General features: G+C 36.2%; 1 long non-coding RNA gene across 2 annotated transcripts in view; it reads left to right on the forward strand.

The window, feature by feature from the left end:
- Positions 1-20524, forward strand: part of LOC103100386 (uncharacterized) — a 67178-nt gene that overhangs the window by 6476 nt on the left and 40178 nt on the right. For both annotated transcript variants that reach the window (XR_008916361.1, XR_462050.3), the window contains exons 2-3: positions 14254-14309; positions 14391-14566. This is a non-coding gene — a long non-coding RNA (uncharacterized LOC103100386). The remainder of the gene's footprint in view (positions 1-14253; positions 14310-14390; positions 14567-20524) is intronic.

Consider the following 20524-nt stretch of genomic DNA (forward strand, 5'->3'; position numbering starts at 1 on the left):
CCTTCCCATATGACAAAAAATATTTTTTAGAGAGGAAAAAACTCAATAGCACAACTGAAGAACGCATTGAAAAACTCTCCAATATTAAATGTGTAATACTTGTGGACATCTTACCACCATAAAGGAGTAAGTTGGAGGTGTTTTCTCATATCTCTTCATTTGAGTCTTGTTTGATCTTGAAATGGTGCACTTCATAAAGTGAGTCTGGACACCCAGAAGTTCAAATTAATGGAACCAATATTTTTTTTATTACTGACCAGGGCAAACCTTCATGATGAAAGTTGCACTGGACTGAAGTTACAATGCAGTTTTTATAGGGTGTAAGATACAAAGCAAACAATGTTCATTATAAGACATAGCCTTGATGGAGCAAGCAACCCTTATCGTCTAGAAGCTATATTGGTCAATGGCATGGGGTACAGGACCTTCCATTGTATATTTTATCCTGGCTGGCTGCACTAAGGGAGTTACTTTCTCACAGATCCTGATTTTTATGTTGTTTTGATTCTGAGCTGACTGACCTTCACAGGAAAGCTCATTTCCGATTTCTACTTCCCCAGGGAAAAAAACAGGTTTTCTGGTCAATGACTTAGTTTACCTCACTTCAATCTTTATGATTTTGTTACATTTACTTTTTATTGTTTTGGTAGTTCTTTCCATTTACATTGTTGTAGTTATTATGTATATTGTTTTCTTGACTCTACTTACTTCACTCTGTATCAGTTCATATACATTTTTCTATGCTTCTCTGAATTCATCACACACATTGCAAGTTGTTTAGCCATTCCCCAGTTGATGAACATGTACTTTATTTCAAATTCTTTACTGTCAAAAAAAGTGTTACTTTAAATATTATAACATATATGGGAACTTTCTTCTTGTCAATTGCATCTTAGGAAACTCCAGTAATGGAGTTTCTGGTTCAAAAAGTATGGCCATTTTAGTCACTTTAAATGCATAACTCCAAATTGCTTTCCAAAATGGTTGTCCTTCTGGGGAACAATTTTGAACCATACCCAGAGGGCTAAGTGGGTCTTTAAATTAATATACAATAACTAAGTATTATATTTTTAAAGTTTTATTAATAATAACTTGAAATTAAAAAGCTAGAGTAAAATCTGCCTAATTCAGCTCCAGTCATGAGAGAAGAGAGAGAGGGAGGAGTTACAGCAAACTTAAAATACAAATGTGACCAGACAATGTGGTTGAGAGAAGAGAGGAATTCTGGGAAATACTGAAGGACTTCTAGGGGATGCAATCCAAGGGTTCAAAATTCCACTTATACAGCTATAAGATTGTGGATCTCCTTTGACCTATTAATATCGCTACTAGATCTGCAACCCATAGAAATCAAAGGAAAAGGAAAAGAACCTTTATGTGCAAAAATATTAAAGTGCTTCTTTTTGGAGTACCAAAGAATTGGAAATGGAGATTTCTATTAATTGGGGAATGGTTGAGCAAAATTGAGTTTGGAATACTTTTGTGCCATAAAAAATGATTATGGGTATAATCTCAGAAAAACAGGGAAAGATATTTGAATTGATGCAAAGTGAAATGAGCAGAAACAGAACATTGTACATCGTAATAACAACATTGTAATAATGATCACCTGTGAAATATTTAGTTTGTCTGATCAATACAGTGATCAAAGACAATTCCAAAGGATTGATTGAAATATATCATTTATATTTTCTTTGTTTTTATTTTTATTTTTGGCAAGTGGCTAATATAGAAATGTTTGCCATAACTTCACATATATAATAGGTATCAACATCTTAGTGGATGGGAGAATTATTGGAGGGAGGGTGAGAATTTGGAATTCAAAATAAATGAATGATAAAGATTTTATTTTATTTTTTTATTTTAATTTAATTTTTTTTAGTTTTAAAAATATTTTTCCTTGTTTACATATTTTATTTTATTTTTCTCTACTCTTCCCTCCCCTTTCCCAGATCCAACAAGCATTTCCACTGGGTTATACAAATGTTATCACCTGTACCTATTTCCATATTATTCATTTTTGCGATAGAGCAATCCTTCAGAACCAAAACCCCAAATCATATATCCATATAAACAAATGATAAATCACTTGTTTTTCTTCTGTGCTTCTACTCCCACAGTTCTTTCTCTTGATGTGGATAGCATTCTTTCTCATAAGTCCCTTGGGATTGCCTTATATTAGTAAAGTCCATTACACTGGATTGTTCCATAATGTTTCACTTTCTATGTATAATGTTCTCTTGGTTCTGTTCATTTCACTCCGCATAGTTCCAAATTGCCTTCCAGAATTGTTGGATCAATTCACAACTTCACCAGCAATGCATTACTTTCCTAATTTTGCTACAACCCCCTCCAACATTTATTATTTTCCTTTACTGTCATATTAGCCAATATGCTAGGTGTGAAGTGGTACCTCAGCATTGTTTTGATTTGCATTTCTCAAATTATGAGATATTTAGAATACTCTTTTCATGTGATTATTGAGAGTTTTTATTTCTTTTAAAAATTTTTATTTAATTGATTTATTTAGAGCATTTTTCCTGGATTACAAAAATTATGTTCTTTCCCTCCCCTTCTCCCAACTCCCTCCCATATCCAATGCACAATTCCACTGGGTTTTACGCGTGTCTTTGGCCAAGACCTATTTCCATATTATTGATATTTGCACTAGGGTGATAGTTTAGAGTCTGCATTCCCAATCATATCCCCATCAACCCATGTGATCAAGCAGTTGTTTTTCTTCTGTGTTTCTACTCCCACAGATTTTCTTCTGAATGTGGATAGTGTTCTTTCTCATAAGTCCTTCAGAAATGTCCTGGATCATTGCATTGCTGCTAGTAGAGAAGTCTGTTACATTCAATTGTACCACAGTGTTATCAGTCTCTGTGTACAATATTCTTGTGGTTCTGCTCCTCTCACTCTGCATCAATTCCTAGAAGTCATTCCAGTTCACATGGAATTCCTCCAGTTCATTTTTTCTTTGAGCACAATAGTATTCCATCACCAACAGATACCACAATTTGTTCAGCCATTCCCCAATTGAAGGGCATCCCCTCATTTTCCAATTTTTTGTCACCACAAAGAGCACAGCTATAAATATTCTTGTACAGATCTTTTTCCTTGTTATCTCTTTGGGATATAAACCCAGCAGTGCTGTGATCAAAGGGTAAGCAGTGTTTTAGTGCTCTTTGGGCATAGTTCCAAATTGCCTTCCAGAATGATTGGATCAATTCACAACTCCACCACCAATGCATTAATATCCCAATTTTGCCACATCCCCTCCAACATTTATTACTTTCTTTTGCTGTCATGTTAGCCAATCTGCTAGGTGTGAGGTGGTACCTCAGAGTTGTTTTGATTTGCATTTCTCTGATTATAAGAGATTTAGAACGTTTTTTCATGTGTTTATTGATAGTTATGATTTCTTTAGCTGAAAATTGCCTCTTCTTGTCCCTTGACCATTTGTCAATTGGGGAATGGTTTAATTTTTTTGTACAATTGACTTAGTTCCTTATAAATTTGAGAAATTAGATTTTTGTCAGAGGTTTTTGTTATAAACAATTTTTCCTAATTTGTTGCCAATAAAAATGTTTTCAAAGTTATTTGGTCAGCTAGAAAGAAAAGGAAACATGAGAAAAACAGCCAGGAACTCAAGCACAAGGTCTCCTACTTGAGTCCATAATTTACATGGAAATAGTTTTGTGGTGTGGGGGAAAGAGCACCACTCAACCTTCTTTCCCCTAAACAGGAAATTTAATGTCGAGGAATACAATTTGCTACATGAGAAAAGTTGGAAGAAGAGATTCAGGCCAAAGCTATTTCTCCTTTTTAAGTGACATTTTTCATCTTATTGCTGTCTTAAGGTATGGGGAAGACCCAGGGACTCCTCAGAGTTTTCTGTGTATTTCCAAAGTTCCATGTCCTTTCAGTGCTAAGACACATGGCCAAAAGCAGACCGTAGCTCATCATTTGATGAGTATCATTAAGTCCTGACCCAGTGAAGTTTTGCATGTTCTTTATTAAACCCAGATATAAAATGTTTTATTAAAAGATAACAGTGAAAAAAAACACTTGTCACACAAATAAAGTCAGATCTAAACAAATGGAAAAAATGTTCATTGCATATGGGTAAGCTAGGTCAATATAAAGAAATAATTCTTCATAAACTAACTTACTTATTCAGTGCCATACCAATCAAAATTATTTCATAGAGCTAGAAAAATATAACAAAATTCATCTAGAAGAACAAAAGACCTAGAATATCAAGGGAATTAATAAAAATTTGAGGTAAGGTATCCTAGCTGTATCAGATCTCAAAACTATACTATAAAGCAACAACTATCAAAACAATCTGGAACTGGCTAAGAAATAGAATGGAGGACCAATGGAATAGATAAGGCATTCAACATGCAATGATAAATGATCATAGTTATCTACCATTTGAAAAACTCAAAGATCCAAACTTTTGGAAGAAGAACTCACTATTTGACAAAAACTGCTAGGAAAACAGGAAAACAATGACAGAAATTAGTCATAGACCAACACCTCACCTCATATACCAAAGTAAAGTCAAAATGGATACATGATTGAAACATAAAGGGTGACACCATAAAGGGGAGCACAAAATAGAACTATGGATAAGGGAAGTACTTAGGTCAAAATCTGATGTAGAATTATGACATTATGAGATGTAAAATTAATAACTTTGACTACATTAAATTAAAAAGTTCCTGCACAAATAAAATCAATGCAACCAAGATTAAAAAGTAAACAACAAACTATAGCAAGCCTTTTTGATAAAGGCTTCATTTCTCAGATATTTAGAGTACCAAGTCAAATGTATAAGAATACAAAGCATTCCCCCAATTGACAAAAGATGAAAGGAAATGAATAGGCAGTTCTCAGATGAAAAAATTAAAACTATTTTTAATCATAAAAATACTCCAAATCACTGTTGGAGAAATTGCAAATTAAAACAACAAATTAAATCCCACATCTATCAGAATGACCAACATGACCAAAAAGGAATATGATAAATGTTGGAGGGGATGTGGAAAAATTGGGTCATTTATACACTATTGGTGAAGCTGTAAACCGATTCAACATTCTGGAGAGTAATCTGGAACCATGACCAAAGGGCCATAAAACTGTTCATGCCTTTTGACCACTACTAGGTTCATATTCCAAAGAGATTAAAGATAGGTAAAAGAACATATTTATAGCAACTCTTTTTTTTTTTTTTAAACCCTTACCTTCCGTCTTGGAGTCAATACTGTGTATTGGCTCCAAGGCAGAAGAGTGGTAAGGGCTAGGCAATGGGGGTCAAGTGACTTGCCCAGGGTCACACAGCTGGGAAGTGTCTGAGGTCAGATTTGAACCTAGGACCTCCCGTCTCTAGGGCTAGCTCTCAATCCACTGAGCTACCCAGCTGCCCCCTATAGCAACTCTTTTTGTGGTGCCAAAAAACTGGAAATTGAAAGGATATCCTTCAGTTGAGGAAAGGCTGAACCAGTTGTAGTATATACTTGTAAAGAAATATTATTGTGCCATAAGAAATGATAAAGATGACCACAAAGAAACTTGAACTAACGTGAAGTGATGCAAAGTGAAATGAGTAGAACCAGGAGAACTAAGTTATACACAGTAACAACAAAAATGTATGATAACTATAAATGACTTAACTATTATCAATAAGGCAAGAATCGAGGACAATTCCAAGAGATTCATGATGAAAAAGGCTGCCATAGAAGGAACAGATAGTGTCTGAATGCAGATTGAAACATACCATTCTTCAGTTTAATTTTCTCCATGAATTTTTCTCTAGTGTATGCAATATGTGTCTTGCTTCACATGACAAACATGGAAATATGTGTTATATGATAATATATGTACAACTTATGTTATATTACTGTCTTCTTTGGAAGAGGGAAAGGAAAAGAACAAGGATTACAAAATGTCAGAAAACAAATATTAAAAATTGTATTGATATGTAATCTAGAAAAATTAAAATTTAATGAAAAAAGATTAACAGAAAACATCAACAAAACCAATTAAACACAGTAATTCTTTACACTTAAATGAGTTAATTTCATTGCTATAAAAGATATTCCCATTCCTTTAGCCATGTTAAAATATTTGGAAATGAGAGAAAGAATATAAAAGTTAAGGAAGACAAAGAAAGCATGCCTGAATATTTGTCCTGGACTGTGTGCACCCAGGAAAGAGACTAGTTCGGAGATTTCTGGAGGAACTAGAAAAAACGGATTAACAATCACAACAGTGTATTAAGAGTCCCAATTTCCCTTCCAACCTATATCATTTCCCTTTTTGGTTATGTTAGCCAATCTGATAGGTGTAAGGTAGTATCTCAGATTTACTTTAATTTGCATTTTTCTGATCAATAGTGATATGGGCCACTTTTCATATGACTATGGATAGTTTTAACCTGAGAATTGCCTGTTCATATCCTTTGACCATTTTTCAGTTGGGGAATGCTTTATATTCTTATAAATTTGATGAAATTCTCTATTTGAACCTGAATGAAGTTAAGAAATGAGGCTTTTGTCAGAGGCATTTGCTATAAAATTTTGTTTCCAAATTTGTTGTTTCCCTTCTAATCTTTGTTGCATTGGTTTTATTAGTACAAAGCCTTTTAAATTTAATGTAATCAAAATTATCTATTTCATTTTTTATAATGTCCTCTATGGGGTTATTTTGGACATAAATTCTTCCCTCATACATGAGTCTGGCAGATAAACTTTTCCATGTTCTCCTGATTTGTTTATGGTGTTACCCTTTATTTCTAGATCAAGTATCCATTTTGACTGTATCCTAGTGTATGGTATGAGATGTTGGTCCATACCTAATCTCTGCCATACTATTTTCCAGTTTTCCTAGAAGTTTTTGTGAAATAGTTATTTCCTCAAAAGCTTGGACCTGCAGATTTATCAAACACTAAGTTGTTATGAATATTAACTGCCATGTGTTGATTACCTAATCTATTTCATTGATCCACCACTCTTTCTTACTTAGCCAGTACCAGATTGTTTTAATGATTACCACTTTATAATCTAGTTTGAGATCTGGTATGACCAGGCCTTAATTTTCTTGGCCTTTTTTTCTTCCAGATGAACGTTGTTGTTATTTGTTTTAGTTCTATGGAATAATTTTGAGTATTTTGATTGAGATGGCACTGAATAGGTAACTTAGTTTAGGTAGGATTGTCATTTTCACTATTTTGGCTTGGCCTATACACGAGCAATTAATGTTTTCTCACTTGTTCAGGTCTGACTTTATTTGTGTGAAGAGTGTTTGTAATTGTTTATATAGTTGCTGGGTTTGTTTTGGTAAGTATGCCCCTGAGTATTTTATATTGTTTAAAATTATTTTGGATGGAATTTCTTTTTCTATCTCTTACTGTTGAACTTTGTTGGTGGTATTTAGAAATGCTGGCGACTTATGTGAGTTTATTTTGTATCCTGTGTATATGTTCTTAGTAATAATAATATCTAACATTATATAATGCCTACTATGTGCCAGGCATTTGTAAAGTGCTTTTCAAATATTTTAACCTCCCAATAACCCTGGGAGGAAGGTGCTATTATTATCACCATTTTACAGATGAGGAAACTGAGGCAAACAGGTTAAGTGACTTGCCTAGTGTTAAATACCTAGTATTTAAGGTTAGATTGGAAAACTTAGGTCTTCTTAACTTCGGTGCTAACACTCTGCCCCCTGTGCCACCTAGCTGCCCCACATATGTATATGCTGTCTCCCTCTCCAAAATTTAATGTCTTTGTTCCTTTGGTCTCTGTATCCTAGTGCCTGACACATATCAAATTAAAGTTTGTTGATCTTATTTACTATTCAAATTTAGCTTCTGATATAAATTGTCTGTATGACTAAGGACCAGTCATTTAACCTCTCAATGCCCTAGTCTAGTGTCTGTAAATTATCAAAAAAGGGCATTTGTAGTCCAAGTTTTGAAACCAATGAAATCACCAGTTCCAGACCAAGACAATATAATAATACTTTCTTTAAAACATAATACACAAACTCATAACATTAAGACCTAACTTGTCACCAAATAGTGGCAGGGACACATATAAAATTTTATAAATCCTTATGTAAATACATGTAACGTTAAAAAGTTATATTAGTCTAATAGTCACTATCCCACCCACATATTGTAATTTCCCCTTAGAAACTGCAATATAGGGGGCAGATGGGTAGCTCAGTGGATTGAGAGCCAGGCCTAGAGATGGGAGGTCCTAGGTTCAAATCTGACCTCAGATAGCTGTGTGACCCTGGGCAAGTCACTTGACCCTCATTGCCTAGCCCTTACCACTCTTCTGCCTTAGAACCAATACACAGTACTGATTCTAAGATGGAAGGTAAGGGTTAAAAAAAAAAAGAAACTGTAATATAATATGTTCCTTTAGTTAAAATCTTTAGAGTTTTAAGTTTATGTTTAAATGATCCATTGGGGTAACTAGTCTCCCAAAGGATTCCAGGGGGAATATATAAATGGAGTTTTGTGCCCCAGGACTATGTTCACCAGAATTGTTTTTCTCTTCCTAAAATTCCTTTTTCTTTTGTCCCCACGTTTTGTCCTCATGTTTTTTAAATAAGGTTCTGTGAACCCCAAACTCTTGCTCTCTCTTTCCTCCCCTTCCCCCCCCCCAGGCTGGGATCCTCCTCCTTACTAAAGCTATCACTATTCTTTACTTCCAGTTATTATTAATAAATCTTATAAAAGTATAATACTTGAAGTATTTGGATATTAATTTTTAATCTTACACAAAGATAGATCCAAGATAGAGTATGTGATGACTTTTCTTTTTTGTGTGTGTGATGACTTTCCAATAATATTAGAGTAAATAACAAAGAGTTTACAGTTGCCAAGGATTTGCTCAATGTGCAGTTTCAGATACTACCACATGGAGTTGTCAACTCAGTACCAGTTTGGCTTCCTATGGACTTTCATTTCAAGGGTGAGAGATGCAGAGACAATTAAAATATGTTCTGTGCCCTTGTGGAGCTCACTGTCTGTTAGTAAAGTTGGTTGTTGTCCATCATACACAAAGACAATAAAAATACTATGTTGAAGTCAATGTACGGTATGTCTACCTGTGGTTGATCAGACCAATACAAGCTTGGTAGGTTCTGTCATAGGTTGGGCAAATGAACTGAATGAAGATTTGGGATGGCAATGTGTCTAGATTTTCTTATTTCATGTTCCTTTTATGCTACTGCAATTCTGATTTATCCATAAAGAACAGTGCCTTCTTTGATGCAGGTATGCCATGCTGGGTACCATTGCCTCCCATATCTCACAATTGATGCCAAAGGTCACCTTTAGAGTGTTTTTGTATTGGTTCTTCTGACCTCCATGTGAATGCTTGCCTTGTGTGAGTTCTCCATGAAACAGTCTTTTAGGTAAATGTATGTTTGGCATTCGAACAACATGGCCAACTCATTGAAGCTATACTTTCTGTAGTAGAGTTTGAGTGCTTGGCAGTTCATCTCAGGAAAAGACCTTAGTGCCTGGGACCATATCTTGGTGCGTGGTCTTCATAATCTTCCCAAGATACTTCAAATGGAAGCAATTTCATTTCTTGGCATGATACTGTTAAACTGTTCAGATTTCATAGGCATGCAACAATGAGGTCAGCACAATGGCTCTGTAGACCCTCAGTTTGGTAGGTAATCTAATATCTAGAAAAGAAATTTTTTTTCTCACACTTTCTTTCGGAGCCTCCCAACACTGAGCTAACTCTGGCAACATACATCAACTTCATCATCTATGTGCACATCCCTGGAAAGTATAATGCCAAGGTAAGTGAATTTGCTCACAGTATTCAAAATTTCCCCATTTGCTGTAATTGATGATTTCACATATGGACGGTAATTTTTTCCCATCATGAGTGGTCCCACTCTCAGAAGCTACTGTTCTGAAATTACTATCTTTCCACATCTGTCTGCTTCCACTGCTTTTGACTACTATCATTTTAGTGCCATTATCCTGCCACCATTCAGCTCTGATGGAACCTCTGGATCTCCTGGATTCACAAGGCCCCCTTGGAATATTCATTTGTCTATGATGAGAAAAGAATAAACACAAAGATTAAAGCATCTATGTGCTCCCAGCTGTCACAGTTTGGTGGAAGATAGGGCTGCCAACCTTCCTCTTCCCCTACTTTTGTGACCAGTACCAAGTAGTCATGCCCCCTCAAAGCTATAAAGTGTGAGATTTAAAATGGTTGAGGTCTTAAACTGTAGTGATTAAAATAGTGGAAGATATAAATTGTGATAGATATAAGAGAGGGTGAGTAAATTTGACTGCAGAAATATGTTTCACTACAGTGTCTTGGGTTTTAAAATCAAATATAAGGTGGTCGCCAGGGAAATGTTCCCAATTATTCAAATACCCAAGTCAATTGGGTTTTATAGAGATTTTAATTAACAATACAACGAGTAATCAAAGAAAGAGAGAGAGAGTAAGAAAGGAATAAGTATGAAGGGCCTCAAGCCAATATGGCCTAGATCTGAGTCTTAAAAGAGAATCAGTCAGTTTTTTAACACTCACCACAAGGTCTGACTAAACAAGGATACTAGTGACACCAGGCCATCATCCTTCCTCAAAGAGTCTTCCAGCCAGAGATTGTTTCAAAGGGCCTCTCTCAAGAGCCTCCAGAGCTCCTACCCCAGAGGGACAGAGCCCCTCAGAGGAGCTCCTCAAGGAGCTCTCCTTCAGAATGAGAGTCAGAAATCGTGATCCCTGAATGAGATCCAAGCTCTTATTTTTAAGGGCAAAATCTCCTTTGTCACCTCCCCTAAGTCCTTACATTTACCAATCACTGTAGATGTTTCTAAAGGACCACCTATTTTGAATTCACAGCTGAGTAGTTTTAATCTCTTTAGTAAGTCAGGAAAAAATGCTGCTGTGTCGACAAATTTCATTAAGAAAAAACCTCTGAATAAGTTATCACCCTTTTAGGTTTAAGTAGTTTACAAGTTGCCCCACCTTTATAGGTACTTAGTATCCCATTGTATCAATTCTAAAACAGTCATGACTCAAAGAACTTCCTGTCCCTTCCATAAGCATGGATCAAAGTACTTTCATTGTTCAGCAAGCCATTTTCTGTCCTAAAGCAGTCTTAAGTAGGGTGGAGCAGGGACACTCCCATAGCTAGGAGCCCCCACACTCAAGTAGAGTTCTCACCATCTGCTAGGGAATTTTTTAAGTAGAAGATTCCCCAATGGGGGAAACCCCTAACATTCATAAGTCTGAGAAATTTTGAGGTTTACAAAAGGAAAAGAAATGATGAAGGGACAGATCACCCCTTTTGTATACACATCCAGTTCTGGCTCAGCAATTCCAGTGTCATTCATTCATTCAAGTCAGCCAATTAGAAAATCTTTCATTATCATACATTATAAACCCCTTAGTCACTTGTAGCCAGAAATCATTTCTCTGTAAATTTCCACATGGTTGCTTGAACTAAAACAAAGTGGGGAATATAAACATGCTCCAAGGACTCCTTCCTATAGGTCAAGCCACCCCAATTACACAGTTTGTAGGCAACGCTCAAGATAGATAGCCATCTAGTATTTAAAATCAGCTGCAAATAACAATAGAAATAATACAAAGAACATAGAAATGAAAGTAAGCAATTGAAGAATCAAAATTCTTAAATATCATCTGCTTTCATTGGTAGCTGATATAGGGATGAAGAGCTTCGCCAGCCTTATACTCCTCCATCTATCATGTTAGACATAGGAATATTAGGAAGTAAGAGGTACACAGGTAAATGAAAGCAACATCCTTTGTCTTAGAGATTGAGAGAGGATCTAGGTAATCTCTCAATAGGCCCATGTTGGTGAATCTATGGCATGCATGCCAGAGGGGGCTGATTCCTTCCCCCTGTCCACTGCCTCTGAAGACATTTTTTTACATCACCCACCCCACTGCCTAGCAGCTCAATGGGACCATTTCCTCTCTCCCCTGTCTAGGTTAAGGGGGCAGCTCACTTGCAGTGTGAGGGTGCAGTTTGGGCACTTGGTTTCTAAAAAGTTTGCTATCACTGCCATAGGCCCTCTGCTGTCTCAGCCCAATCTTTTCATTTTTCTGACCAGTCTACTTTGTCAATTTCACATTCACCTCTGGTCAACAACTATGCTCCATTCATGTGATCACCTCAATTATCTTCTGCTTATAAACCACCAGGGAGGCAACAGCTATGAGTTTTCATTCAGCTCCACATGTAGACAGTCCTAAATGGAATCCTAAAAATCGTGTCATACTAAATCATCCTCTCATGGCTGCCACTTTACGGTGGAAGTCCTATAGGATCAAAGCTAAAGGTGGATAATGTTTGCCTGCAATACCTGCAGGTAGACAGACACCTCTAGTCCATCAAATCTTCCTTGTAAAATCTATAGAAGAGAGACAATCTGTTTCACATAAAAATTTTAAATTTAAAACTTTAGTTACATGGAAAAATTCAAAATATTCAGAAATGAATATGATATAAAAAATAATATCCACTTAAAAATAGAATACAAAAGAGAGTGCTAGATATAATTCTTCCTGAAGATGAGCACTACAAACCCAGTGTAGCACTATTGTCCAAAATATTTAGTATATATAACTGAAAATATTTAATATATATAACTGTGGTGATATTATTGATGATTAGATTGGGCAGTGGATATCATAAAGTACTATATCTGTCTGTGATTGTTGCAAATATACCAAGAGGCCTTGGGAGGAAAAAAAACAAAATTATGTGAATTGCAACCTCTCTGGTCATAGTGTCATCTGAAACTTGGTTTCATACCTGATTTACTACCCTCTTAAGGAAAATGGAAGGAGGATGAATCTTATTTTATGGATAATTTGTATCTTGTGAATGATCTAGCCCAGTCCTCAGATAAAGAACTGGTAAGAACTGTAACTGAGAAGTATCCGTGGTATTGATTGAATTTGCTTTGGTAATAAAGAAGGTTACCAGAGGGAATCCTAGTGCAAAAGGAGATAAGATAGCAAGCCAGCATTAAGGACATGACAAATAGGCAAATTAGCAGGAAAGAACCAGGTGCAAAAGGTGGTTTTAGAAGTGGAAACAAAGTTTCCAACAAGATTTTTTAAATGAATAGATGTAAGCAAGGTCTGGGTTTTAGGCTACAAGAATTCAGTTCTATCTGACAGACAAGGAGTTAACCAAACTTTTTACACAGGGGGCCAGTACACTGTTCCTCAGACCATTGGAGGGCTGAACTATAAAAAAGACTATGAACAAATCCCTATGCACACTGCACATCATCACCGCCACCACTGTACTGGGCAGCAGTATCCACAGTGTGGAATCCCCTCCCCCAGATCACTGCTCACCATGCTGATGTCTTCCATTGCACAGCCACATAATACTTTGCATGGCACCTTGTTCTCATTCAGTTACTCTCAGAACAAGGTGCCATGCAAAGGATTATGTAACTGGAAGTAATACTATACGTGAGTGACACTGCACTTTGTGGTGCTGCCACATACAGTGCTCCTCTCACTGACCACCAATGAAAGAGGTTCCCCATCCAGAAATGCAGTGGGGGCCAAATGCAACCCGTGGGTTATAGTTTGGGGACTACCTGGTAGATGATAACAAATCCTCTCCTTAAAAGACAATCATTGTACCTCACCATCCCCTCAAGTTGTCATCCTATATCTCTCCACTCTTGCTTAGTCAACACATCAGAAATGCTGTCTATGCTTGTTGTCTCCACTTCCTTTCACATTTCTGCCCTTTTCATTCTAGTTTCCAATTTATTTACTCAACTGAAACTGCTCTCTTCAAAATTTCCAACTATTTCTCAATAGTCAAATATAGTCTTTTCTCAGTCCTCATCTGTCTTGACCACTCTGTTACATTTGCCACCATTGAATACCCACTCTTTCTTTCCTTTATATTTGAAGTTTGTCAGTGGAAATTTAAATGCAACCATAATTATGTTTTGGAATTTGTAGCACAGGTTTTTTGACTGGAGAGATTCTTTTGGTTGGCACTTTATTTTCTGTGTTCAGAAGTTCTGGATATTGTATTAATTGTATTAATTCTTACATTATAACATTCAGGTTTTTGTTTTTGGTTTTGTTATTTTTTTCTGGGATTTGTTTCCATACACCTTGTCTTTGAAATCAATATGCTTTGCTTGTAAGGAGGCTATGCTTTCTTTTAATGTCATTGCTTTTTGCAGATCATCTTTGTTGTTCTTTGGCCTTCATTTTTGAAGAGGACCAATGACATCACAAGGTAATGTCTTGACTTGTGCATGAACTGGATTTAAGTGAGGCAGAATTACAAAAAAAGTGTCAGCTTCATTTTCTCTTTCAGAGTTATGTAAGTCCAGTGGCAAGACAAAAGTCAAGATGACTAGTGAGAGTCCAGGATGATATGGATGACTTTGGCTTCTTTGATATCTAACCACACTCTAAGCACTCCACAGTGCCTGCTTCAGCCACTTTCATGGCCACTAGAACAAATTGTTTTCATCTGCCCATTCTACCAGGGTAAGTCTTCACATGCTTGGGGTAGACGTCCTCCTAACTCACTGTTGGGTTTGTGGCTCAGCAGTTAACATCTACCTGGTTTAGCCTGTCTGCTAAGTTTTCCTGGGTTGTGGTCAATATGCATGCATGCTCTAGCTTCTTAGAGCCACAGATAAGAGTTGGGTGAAAGGGAGACATAAAAACTGGATAAGCAGCCCTGAAAAAGACTCAGCAGGCCCTCATAGCAGAGGTGCTAGTCCTCTTGTGCCGGGGACATCTACAGAGTCATAATAGGGGACAGTTTAGAACTATCGGAGAATAGCTATGGAGTCACAAGAAAGAAAGACTGGAACATTATCAAAGAAAGGATAATGAACGTTTATTGTAAGCAGCACACCAGATTTAAAGCCCCTTTTTTTTTTATTATTATACTGTGTATTGGCTCCAAGGCAGAAGAGTGGTAAGGGCTAGGCAATGGGGGTCAAGTGACTTGCCCAGGGTCACACAGCTGGGAAGTGTCTGAGACCAGATTTGAACCTAGGACCTCCCATGAGGCCTAGCTCTCTGTGGGGTTTTCCTTAATGGACTTCCCTGACCAGCAGGGTCCCACAAGGGAAGGGGCTCACCTTTGTGATGGGACCCGAGGAGAGGTAGGAACCGAGAACCAGGGTGGAAATGAAAGACACGGACAAATCAGTGATTGGATAGGGCAGGCAATCCCTATGATTTTCCTTAAGGCGGAAAATGAGGATAATGGAATACAAGGTGGTTGAGGAGATTAAGATAGAGAATGCAGGCCGAGATGGTTCCAGCCTCGGGGAAGGAGAAGGTCAAGAAGAGAGAGACATAGTCATAGAGGAGCCCAGTGGAGCTCCATGGAAGGGAGAAAGGCCAAGAGGAAGTTCATGGGATTGCCTCTGAATTTATTCATGTCCTGCTTGGGCGGTACTCCCAAGGACGTAGTAACCACATCACAAAGTATAGACAATTAAGATTGGGTGGCAAGGTAGAGGGAACACCTTTTGGGCGTGTAGGACGCAACCGCACTTTCCCGGGCAAGTCTCCGAACATGTTAATGGACTTGTGTTGGGCAATAGGTCTCGTGATCAGGTCAAGGTTACCTTCACAAAGCTTATCGGTAAAGCCTCATGCTTGGAGACACAGTAATCATACAGTCATCTATATTTCATAGATGTGAATATGCTTGGGATGCTACATATCCCCCTTTTTTTTTTTTTATGAAAGGTGGTTGATATAGAAATGTGAACAAAATCAAAAATATAAAAATCATGTAGCATCACCAATTGATGCTTCAAGTGATTAAAAATAGATATTCAAAATATATTGCCAAAACCTTGGCTGAAAAAAGTAAGTGTGATTATCAACAATAATAAAATCTTCCTCTTTGCTCATAAAGATTATTGCAAAGATAAAATGTGTTCTTAATACTAAACAATCAAAATCAAAGATAAAAATTTTCATAAACGATTGAAAATCATGACAAAAGTATTAAAAAAGTTTTCACTCTGATTAACCTGAATTATTGAGGTAGTAGTCCCTTAGGACATAGGATAGGTGCATTAGATTATCACCCACACACAGTTAGGATTACAAGAAGTTGCCAGAGCTTTTGTAGCAAGATAAAAGATGACTGCATCTGGATATGAAGGGGAATTTCCTTTTTCTCCCTTGTACTGATTATGCATTTTAGGGATACACCCGCCTAGATGCCTGCCACATGGCAATATGGTTGGATTTTGATACCTGAGCCACCTGTGAATGAGGTTGTCAAGCACCGTGTCCCAGTACCTCCAACCTCAGCAGCCCACATATATCCATCTTTTATGGAATATATGCCTGTGTGTGTGGCTTTGGCTATCCGGCCCATTGAGGTGTCCTTTGCATTCCCTTTTTATGCAATCAGTGATGGTTTCCCAGGATAGTCACCTGCAACTTTAACAATTGCTGTCACATTCTTGTAATCTGATGCTGTTGGGTACATTTCAAGAGAAATGTTGGCACCTTCATTGCTCAGGATTAGAGTGTTAAAAGTACTTGAAATATTTTTCAAAATATAAGAGAAAAATGAAAACAACATAGTATAATCAAAATATTCAGAGAAAATAAAGTGAGAGCATCAAATCAAAATTGCTCAAAAGGATTAAAATGATATAAAAATGTTCTTAAAAATACTTTCTGACTTATCCCCTTTTTTTTTTTAAATAGCATACCAAAGATATTAGCATCTTTTACATTTTTCAAACAGTAGTGCAAACATTAATACAAATATCAATTTTGCCATAAACATAACATTTTGATTTGTTGAAGACATAACAAAAATGAAGCTAATGAAATGACTTTGTACATTCTGGCTGCATATTTCTTATATGAGCCTTATTTAAATCTCTGCTATAAATGAATTAATCAATATAATAACCAAGAATATAACATAACCAATGTTTGCAAAATTCATTCCACCAAACCAATGTTTGGAGTGATAGAAGCTTGAGTTGCTTTCTCTGTAGAAGCAATTTCTACAGTTACTTGATCATACATAGTTTGATGTAACTTACTTTTCCTAGTTGTAAATGAATAATATTCAATGTGCTTTTTCTACAATCTTATTAGTGCCAAAATTTTTCTTATTTTCAATACATACTCCAAAAAGGAGAAACTTAGTGTATACTTTGCCTTTGCTCCATGTATGTATGTAATAACCTATTCCATCTAGGAGGTTCAAAAACTGCGCGTCCACAGAGATTGTCCAACCTAGGCTTTACTTTCATGTACCAGAACGTCTTCCAGTACCTGAAGTGGAAGTTAATATACCCCGAATCCAGCGGCCGTCTGAATTCTGGGACTGGTGTTAGAGAGCAAGAAAGAGTTTCCATAGAGATGGGGTTTCAGGAGTAGTGATCAACAATGATGTTAACATTTAACTACAGCAATGGCAGTTGGCACATAATGTCTACATAGATTTTGTCAGGAATATAATCTACAAATAGATGTAGATGATCAATTTTCAATAACCTTGGTTCCTAATTAAAAATTTCTAAAGTGCATTTTGCCTGATATCTCATCCCTTTTTTAAGAGTGACATCAGGACCATCTGTGCATTGAACATTCCTGTTCAACATCTCTTGCATTGAACATAATTTTTGTGGTCAGGGTTGCTAGGTTTGTGTTATGAATGAAAAATTTCTATCTCCTGTCCTTTGGAGAGTCATACCAATGTCTATACCCTTGTTGATAGATCAATTTTTTACAATACAAGTTTTACAATGCATACAAAATAAATTTCCTTTTGACATATATAATGGATATCCAAAATGAAAGATATACATTAGTGTTTGAACAATTATAGCTGTTTCGATTTTGATCCCATGATAAAGTCTTTGGAGTGTGGGATCCACCTGACGTCATAAATATATGAGTGGGGTTTAGTCCATACAAGTTGACATGCTTGATATTGGTTTAGTTATAAAAGACCAATGGATGTCAGCATGATAATTGTCCTTCAGTAGAATAGTAAATGTCATTAAAAGTAGTATAATGTCAGTGTTTGGTTTTTATAGTCACCAATAATGGTTTCTTGCCGCTTGCTTGGTATGCAATCAGCTGGCATCATAGATGGTACTCGTCTGCTTCTCTTCCTGGTCCTGTGCCTCATGGCATGAGGTGCTTGGTGGGTGACCAGGTGTTTTCATTCTCTGTAAACATACAAACAAAACCTCGACCCAAAATTATCATTCTGTTGGGTCCCTGACAGTCTTAATCTCCTGGCAATATTCAGCCCAATCCATGTACAACATACAATGCAACGTTTGTCATTACATGAGAATTGTGATTTAATAATATTAGCTTATATTCCTTCTGGGGTGTAGGAGAGATAGATGGTTAGTAATACCATTTCCACCCCGTTTTTCTTTTTAAAAGCTTTAATGCTTTTCCAATAACATCTTGAATAAGATTGATTCTATTCTAATGAAGACCTAATTCGTTCTTACAAATTTAAAATGAACCCTATAAGATAAATATTATACATACATTTTGGATGATAGCAACAATTTGTTACAATTGGACAGTATTCACTGTACTGTTTCAATATTTCAATAGTATGATTTTCATTTGATCAAATTTGGGTAACATGGAACAATTCCACTAAAATAATTGCAGGTTACATATTGTACAAATACTTCAAAGGGTAAGTTTTCAGGTACATGATGAACTTAGATCTTACAACAAATACCCATATACTGGCATAATAGAATGCTAGTGAGTAACAATGATATTTTTCTCTAGGTATTGTCTTTCATAGAAGTACATTTGTGTGGATATTGCATTAGACCTGCCTATAGGGCAGTGATGGTTTTTCCCAGCTCATTGGCTGCTTTTCCTGCTGTCTGGTATCGGTGCCATGTTGTGGATGGTGCCAGGCACATCTGCATTGACTTTCTGGGCAGACTGTCTTTCAGCTGGATCATTTCAATTTTCTTCCATGGACTTCTGGTATCTGAGAAAATAAACAGAAATCTCGACCCCAAAAGAAAGCCTTATTGGGTCTTGTTAAATTAGAAAGTGGCTGAAAATATCTCCTTGTGTTTGGAGTTTGGGACTTATCAATTCCTTTGAGCCCTTTTGAAATTGCTTGCATTTAGGCCATAGATTATCCCAGTCAGCCCATGTATTGCTGTTACAAGCACTGTTACTCCACAATTGTTTTGGAATAGTTAGATATGCCCAATTATTTAAAAGAACTGTAAAAACTTTGCATACTTTATCATTTTGAGCTTGATCCTATACATCAGGAGAGTGATTATCTCCCATCACATGTTAGCTTTTAGATTTTTATACCATAGGGGCATGTAGTAATGCCTCCCTTAGTCCACAATGTTTAGTTTGGACACCTGTCTGAAGTGCATGAGTGACATGATAACATTCACAAGATTTTGCACTGGTAGCTAATTTCACTTGTGTGCATAAAATATTGAGGAATACTGGACTTGGCACTCTGATGTGTCAGAGAGTGCAAGTGATCTGTGTCTGCTCAAAAGCAGTGTCCTCAAGGCCATTTGCCTTTGATAATGATTTCACCTTGGCTTTGCAATGCTGAGAATGTGTTTCATATTTAGAATTGATGCTATATTATTTTGATATTGAGTAATTCTTATTAATTTGCTTTTTGGATAAAGTGGCAGTAATGTGCTTCACATACAATTTTTTAACTTTATACAGGTTTTTAAATAATGGCTGCTAATTTTTATCCTTGTTGACCTTATGTCCTGTTTAAAAATTTTTAATGATTTCTACATATTTAAAATTGGAATATATTTGAAAGTTTTCTAAAGCATATGCCAATTGATGTTGGTCAATTAAAAATTTGCACTGATTATTAATTTTGCTTTTGATAATATTCAATACTTGCCATAAAAACTTATAACCTGAGGTGTAGATGCATTGCCTTCTATATGGCAGGATCAATTTATGAAACTGCTGAATTAAGTTTTCTTTCCAGATCCAAATAATTTTGGTAGTGAGTCACATGGTTGCAAGAGTCCATGAGGATTTTACCTCTGAAAACCTTGATAAATTTGTGTTTATACCTTGTTTTTGGCCTACAGTTAAACAATAATTCTTTTTAAAATATTATTACAGATAAAATATCTCCTGAAGAATATGACAAAAGTCTTTCTCTGACTTTTTAACTTTAAAACTTTGCCTTATAAGAAATACAATTGGACCTTCTTATGTAATTTTGCCATGTCCAATCCAAATTAAGACAATTTAATTTTTTAAATTTTGCTTCATAATAATACCATCTTTTAGCAAAGATCTGCATAACAGGTTTATACCTTTACATTTAAATAATATTCTTCCTGTATTCTCTGGTGCTGCTTCAAAAGGCCTGTTCCTTTTAGAAATGCTAAACTGCTGGAGAGGTTTGCTGATAAGAAAGTCTTTTTGCTCTGTTTGTCCTCT

The sequence above is a fragment of the Monodelphis domestica genome, chromosome 2 (assembly GCF_027887165.1).
Source record: "Monodelphis domestica isolate mMonDom1 chromosome 2, mMonDom1.pri, whole genome shotgun sequence".
Classification (NCBI taxonomy): Eukaryota; Metazoa; Chordata; class Mammalia; order Didelphimorphia; family Didelphidae; genus Monodelphis; species Monodelphis domestica.